This window comes from Mastomys coucha, unplaced genomic scaffold (assembly GCF_008632895.1).
Source record: "Mastomys coucha isolate ucsf_1 unplaced genomic scaffold, UCSF_Mcou_1 pScaffold9, whole genome shotgun sequence".
Lineage (NCBI taxonomy): Eukaryota > Metazoa > Chordata > Mammalia > Rodentia > Muridae > Mastomys > Mastomys coucha.
In genome coordinates, this window is record NW_022196915.1 from 26557450 (window position 1) to 26565319 (window position 7870).

A 7870-nucleotide genomic window follows, 5' to 3' on the forward strand; every position below is an offset into this window, starting at 1 on the left:
TAAATTTATGAAATTCTTAGGGAAATGGATGGATCTGGAGAATATCATCCTGAGTGAGGTAACCCATCCCATCACTTGATGCCCTGTCTTTCTACTGGAGGTGGACTCTACAAGCCCTCTCCCCACTGTTGGGCACTTCATCTAAGTTCCCTCCCTCTGAGTTCTGAGAGTCTTTCACATCCCAAGTCTCTGGTATATACAAGAGAGTCCCCCTGCCTTCTATCTCCAGAGGTTGCCTGTTTCCATTCTTTCCAGTGGCCCTTAGGGCTTCAGTCTTGCCCTGCCCCCCACAATACCTGATCATGTTCCCCTTTTCCCCTCCCTGTCCCCTTTCACACCTAGGTCCCTCCCTCCCTCAGCCTCCTGTGATTGCTTTCTTCTCCCCCTGAAGTGGGATTGAGGTATGCTCACTTGGGCCCTTCAGCTTGCTAACCTTGAGTTCTGTGGATTGTATCTGAAGTATTCTGTACTTTTCTGGCTAATATCCACTTATTAGTGAGTACATACTATTTGTGTCTTTGGGGTCTGATTTACCTCACTCAACATGATATTTTGCAGTTCCATCCATTTGCCTGCAGAAAAAAATTGTCCTCATTCTTAAGAAATGAGTAGTATTCCATTGTGTAAATGAAACATATTTTCAGTATTCATGCTTCCGTTGTGGGACATATGAGTTGTTTCCAACTTCTGGTCATCACAAGTAAGGCCTCTATGAATATAGGTAACTCATGGCCTTGGGGTACAGTGAGACATCTTTTGAGTATATGACCAAGAGTAGTATAGATGGGCCTTCAGGTAGATCTATTTCCAATTTTCTTAGGAACAGCCAGATTGATTTCCAGAGTGGTTGTAGCAATTTGCAATCCGACCAGCAATGGAGGAGGGGTCCCCTTTCTACACATCCTTGACAACATGTGTTGGCACATGAGTTTTTTTTATCTTAGCCATTCTTATTGGTAGAAGGTGGAATTTTAGGGCCATTTTAAATTGCATTTCCCTAATGACTAAGGCCTTTGAACATTTCTTTAAGTACTTCTCAGTCATTCCAAACTTGTCTGTTGTGAATTCTCTGTTTAATTCTACACCCTATAGTTTGAATGAGTTGTTTCATTTTTTGGATGTTAGTTTCTTCAGTTCTTATATATTTTGGATAATATATAAAGATCAGATGTGGGATTAGTGAAGACTTTTTCCCAATCTGTAGGATGCTGATTTGTGCTATTGACTATATGTCCTTTGCCTTACAAAATCTTTTCAGTTTCATGAGGTCCCATTTATCAATTCTTGATGTTAGAGCCTGAACCATTGAAGTTCTTTTTAGGAAATTTCCTTCCTGTGCCAATGTGCTCAAGACTCTTTCCCACTTTCTCTTCTATTAGATTCAGTGTATCTGGTTTTATGTTGAGGTCCTTGATCCACTTGTACTTGAGCTTTGTGCTAGGTGACAAGTATGGAGCTATTTTCATTTTTCTACAAACCTACTGCCAGTTAGACAAGCACTATTTTTTGAAGATACTTTCTTTTTATCATTGTATATTTTTTACTTCTTTGTCAAATATAAAGTGTCCAAAAATGTGTCATTTTATTTCTGGGTCTTCAATTCTATTCCAATGATCAACCTATCTGTCTCTGTACCAATACCATGCTTTTTTATCATTTTTGCTCTTGTAGTATAGCTTGAGGCCAGGGATGGTGATTCCCCAAGAGAGGTTCTTTTATTGTTAATTGTTTTCATTATCCTCGCTTTTTGGTTTTCCCAATGAAATCGAGAATCACTCTTTCCATGTCTTTGAAGAATTGTGTTGGAATTTTGATGGGAACTGCATTGAATATATAGAGTGCTTTTGGTAGTATGTCCATTTTTAGTATGTTAATTCTACCAATTCATGGGCATGGGGGATCTCTCCATTTTCTGAGGTCTTCTTCAATTTCTTTCTTGAGAGACTTGTAGTTCTTGTCATACATCTCTCTCACTTATTTATTCCTTCCCCCATCCAATAATAAAATATTATATTTTGTGTGGGCACTGGGTTACCATGTAGCTAAAAGAGTTTTCATATTTTTACCATTTACATTTGTCAGAAATCATTAATTTGCAAAAGCAATACTCAAAAATATAAGATTTAAGAAAATTACATTCACTACTTGGCCAACCGTGCAATTTATGTTTGGGTCATATAAAGATGTTTATAGCATGTGAAGCCTCAGACTGAAATTTCTTAATATACATACCATTAAGTCCAACATGTCTAGTGAGAAACAAAATAGTATATCTAGAGGGAAATGTACTTATCTCTGTAGTTAAGTAATATTCTATAACCAGAAATAGTTTCACAACAGGCATAAAGAACAGGTTGTTCAGAGTGATTCAGGCAGACAAGAACAGGAAGGAGGACCTTTATTATGAATAAAAGAAGTTCATGGAACATTCAAAATAGACAGACAGAAATAAGATATGCAGAAATTACATTATGCACATTTATACTGTGTATTTATATTCAAGCATTTGGTTATAATTTCTTCTTTGAAATTTGGAATCATCTTCTTCTAACTTAGTTATTTTCCCTATTAAATGTGTTAATATATTTCTATAAACATGAATATATACAGAAATCATGGCATATGTGTTCTCAATAAGGCCATATTTCATAATTTCATAAACATGGCTTTTAACTTTTCCATTAAATCATGTCACTAGAAATGATTAATAGAAGATATTCTTTAGTTCTCTTGGACCATTAGTGTTACTAAAAAAGAAATATGTAATTAGAATTATATAAAAAAGAAAATATACTTTAACTTCCCAAGAAAAAACAAAAACTGCAAAAAATAATAAATGAGAAATTTCTCTGTAACACTCCCCCCCAGAGTAAAGAGACTAAGAGCACATACAGTTAGCAGCTGAGTACTTGATCCATGAGAATAAGATGTTGGAATGATGGAAGAGGACATGTTGAGCATGAGATATGAATGTTGGATTTGCCAGCTTACTTAAACTACTGGAAAAGGAGTAGTGCCTGAATACTGAGAAACTCATCACATAGAAGGAGACACCATATTAGTTTCCCATCTCTATCTATATCAATAACTTTCTGTATACTGATTAAAGACACATAGAAGAAAATATTTTTTTAAAACACTTAATATTTTCCCAAAACATTGAGATTCTTCAAAAGGTATAAAAATAACTAGCAAAGTAAACCCACTTCTAAACTTATAACCAGGGAAAATAAGATATTGATTACAAAAGGAATAACTTTAATCCTGTACTGTTTACAATATCATTCAAAATAACTCAGACATTGAATTAATATATATGTATGTTGATATTTGACTATGACTAGAGAAGGAAAAAGTGATGTGTGTAAACAGTGGAATGTGATGGAACCAAATAAAAGAGGGAAATCTGTAGTTTGTAATTACACAGATGAGTCTGGAAGACATTGTTCAAAGAGAAATAAATCAGATATAGAAAGGACAACACTAGGTAATTGAACTCAGATGTGGTATTTAAAGTAGTGGTTTCAGAGGCTGAGAGTTAGAAGAGTGGCTGCGAAGGGCGAGGGAAATGGGAATACCTGGGGCAGAGGGCACAGACTTTCAGTGGCGAAAGTTGAATACCCTGAGGCTCTAATGTACAGGATAAGGGCCATTGTTAACAAACTGAATCATGAGACTGAAATTTTTATCACCACATACATCAAAAAGAAATAATAAAATGTGGTGATTATATTCATTAGCTTCATTGAGATTATTATTTTATAATATGTTATATTAATTATATTGTCCATCTCATTTATGTATAATTTCTATGAGGTTGACAAGAAGTAGTGCATAATTTCATAGAACAGAAGCCATAATGGCTCCTCTGGATGTTCTCTGGCCAGATTTCACAATGTCACAGATTTATTTTTCTTCAGTTATAAAAAGAGACAAAATCTATTTCCAAACAAAGAAATGAATTGTCTACATAATTCAGCTCATTCACTATGTAACTGAATTTGAGACTTCCATGCCTTCCATGGATGCTGTTGCCCTGGGTAAATGCTCCCTGGTCCTCTGGGCCATTCATGATCCTTCTTTGAGCACATTCAACAATGATACTTCGAGTTTCTCTAGTTTTTTTTTTTCAATATGTCGTTCTATTTTTCTTTCCTCTCTCTTCCTTCCTCTTCACGTTTCTCTTCTGCTACTAGATTGCATGGACAGGAGGCTCTTCTTTTAACAGGTTTATATTATGAAATTAGCCTCATGATTTGTAGGGTCATGTGTGGCATACCATTAAATCATGATAGCATTATCTTATAACAGGCAGATGTTTGTTCAAGGGATTACACACATGGAGTCTTAGGGTCATTCCAGGAAATTCTAGTGTAGCATTCATTACTAGACATCCCAAAAGAATGAAATGTGAATTGCGCGCATGTGCGTGCATGTGTGTGTGTGTGTGTGTGTGTGTGTGTTATACTTGGAGTTCAACAACATATTTTATAATTTTATAAATGGAATAAAATTAATTCAGCAACTAATAATTTACTGTTTAGAATAATTGATCAAAGGTATATTTTAGATTTCTAACTTGCATCACAAACTACAACCAAACACACTATATTCTAGAAGTGCTATCTAATATATATATCTCAAAAGAATGCTATTATTTTTACCATGTTAGTATATACTTTTAAAGTAGTTCCTATAAAATGGATCAAAAGATTCAAAAACAACCAAAATATATCCCACAATTATGAAATGTTATGTATGTCATATCTTACAATAATTAAAGTTTCAAATATATTAAAATAATATGTATCTCATTAGAATAATGGCCTCAGTCTATCACATATGTTATATTGGGAAACAGCATTGACTTGTTGATTTATGAGAGAATGCTAATCTTATTTTTAACCAAGGAACAAGAATTAAAACAAAATGAAGTCTGTTTGTGCTTACCAGCTTATCAAATAAAAGATCTATAACATATAACAAATATTTTCTGGTTCTATAAGTATAACAAATACTTAATGCCTCTCAGCTTGAATGGAGGCTGTACCAGTTTCCAGGATTCTAGTAAAAAAAAATGGAAAGAGAAAATAGTAAAGTCAGAGTGGAGGCCCCACCAGAATTATGAAACACTAATAAAAATATTGTTATATACACCCTGGTATAGTAAAATGAGGATAATATTTTTTGTCTATGGTGTTCTCCCCCTAAATTTATAACTCAAATCTAAGCATGACAATACAGCAGATAAAACGCCCTGAGGGAATTATACAGAATGTTTGACTGCATTGTTTTAAAAAAAAATTTTCAAGGTCTTAAAAAATAAAAAGTACTGAAAAATTTTACAACATGGGGGATATAGTTAATAATAATGTACTAAGCCTTTTAAAATAAAGAGTTCATTTAAAATACATTCATCATTAAAATAATATTCCTAGTCAACTAAAAACTTTTAATAAATTGTAGAACTGCCATGAATAATGAGACCCCAAGAAGACATGATGAGCCTATCTACCTGAGTTGAATAGTAAAACGGGAGAAAGGGCAGTACATAAAATTGATGAAAATCAAAAGTGTAGCAGAGTCAGGAGTATTTTATGATCCTCTATTCCCCATCTGTCTTTTTCTTTGCCTCTGTCTCTCTATTTCTCCCTGTCTCTCTTTATTTGTTTCTGTCTCTGTCTCTGTCTCTGTCTCTCTCTTTCCCCACCACCACCATCTATATGTGTGTCTCCCTCTCTCTATCATTTTCTTTCTCTGTCTCTGTCTCCCTCTGCCCGTGTGTGTGTGTGTGTGTGTGTGTGTGTGTGTGTGTGTGTGTGTGTGTGTTTCCCTCCCTCCCTTTCTCTCTGTGTCTTTCTTTTTTATAACAAGGTCTCACTCTGTAGCGCAGTCTGGCCACAGACTCATGATCTTCTTGCTTCCAATTATATAATACCATATCCAGCCTAAAGGCACCAATTTCTCAGTTATTAGAAATGTGCCTTTCATGTAAGGTGTGATAATTCTGGGAGAGGATATGGGAATTCTTTACACTATCTCAATGATATTCCTCTACTCCTGCCCCAATTTTGCTACATATCAATTGCACAAAGTTCAGGTTTTTATTGTTATATTTTCATTCTTCCATTTAATGAACACAGACTATATTCACTCCCCCATCTCTTATCCACAGTTCCTTTTTTAAAACCATGAAGAGGCTATTTTCCTTTCTTTGTAGTTTACATAAAAGAGAAAACATATATTTGTATATGGCTTTCTGATTTCAGTACTATGTAGAAAATGTTCAATATCCTTACAAATCATGGGAACACAAATCAAACTGAGATTTCTTCTAATACCAGTCAGGTGGTGATCATCAAGTATAGAAAATAACAAAACAACACAAAAATGGAAAACATGGCCTTTCCTCTCCTAGAAGGACTGTAATTTAGTCTAGTCATTGAGGAAATCATTAAGGAAGTTCCTAAAATTTTAAATATAGAACATTTATATGATTCAATTCAGTGTATTCTCCCCAAAGAATTCACGTAAAAATTATATAGAGAGATGCTTGTATATCTGTGTTTACTGTGGCACATTCCACAGAAGAAATGTTATGTAATCAGCCACTATGACATCAAGAAGTGACAGGAAAAATGGAAAGTAGTGTATTTTTCAGAGAGAGGATATTTTTAGTCATTAAAAAAAAAAGAATTTTACCATATCTTAAAAAAATAGGTGGAATTAGAAATCTAAAATTTTCTAAAAAAAATATTTAAATCTATAACATGTAGTTTATACAAGGAAAACTACAAGTATATCTGAGAGATGTAGAATGCATCTTCTTTTTTTTAGGAATTATACAAACAAGATACATATCAAAAACAAAAGAACAGTTACAGACATGGGAACCTATAAAATATAGAAATGGCAAATTGAAGTAAGGATTCAGCACATCTAAAAAAGGGAAACTGTTAAAATAAAGAAAGAGGAGAAATAGGAACCCTCTGTGAGGTAAAATGATACAATGAATTAGTTTTAAATTGATGGAATAATCAAATATTGACTCATACATAAAAATAGATTCAAATTACAGACACAAAATGATATGCCTTATTAAAAATAAGAGTAACTGGCATCACATTGACCTGATTCTCCTGGACAGAGATATAATTACAGAATTTTATGTAGAAAAGCAGTTCAAATTATGAAAAAGGCCAGTTCATTTCACAATGCTGTTCCTCAACTATGAGCATTTGTGAGCAAAATAGCTTATACCTGTCTGACACAGAAATACTTTAGACAACCTACTACCTCCACTTTACTAAACCAACACAACTCTTACCTACATTCCAGATGTCTGTCTAGCTTCTTATCAGTAGGTGTAGGCTAGATTTCTTAAACCCACTTTTAAGAAGTTTTTTCACTTTCTCCAAAACCTTGCCACCATCTGCTGTCACCTGAGTTTTTGATCTTAGCTATTCTGACTGGTGTGAGGTGGAATCTCAGGGTTGTTTTGATTTGCATTTCCCTGGTGAATAAGGATGTTGAGCATTTCTTTAGGTGCTTCTCGGCCATTTGGTATTCCTCAGTTGACAATTCTTTGTTGAGCTCTGTACACCATGGTTTTTTTTTTGTTTTGTTTTGTTTTGTTTTGTTTTGTTTTTGTTTTTGTTTTCGAGACAAGGTTTCTCTGTGTAGCCTTGGCTGTCCTGGAACTCACTCTGTAGACCAGGCTGGCCTCGAACTCAGAAATCCGCCTGCCTCTGCCTCCCAGGTGCTGGGATTAAAGGAGTGCACCATCACCGCCTGGCTGTACACCATTTTTTAATAAGGTTATTTGATTCTCTGGAGTCTAACTTCTTGAGTTCTTTGTATATATTGGATA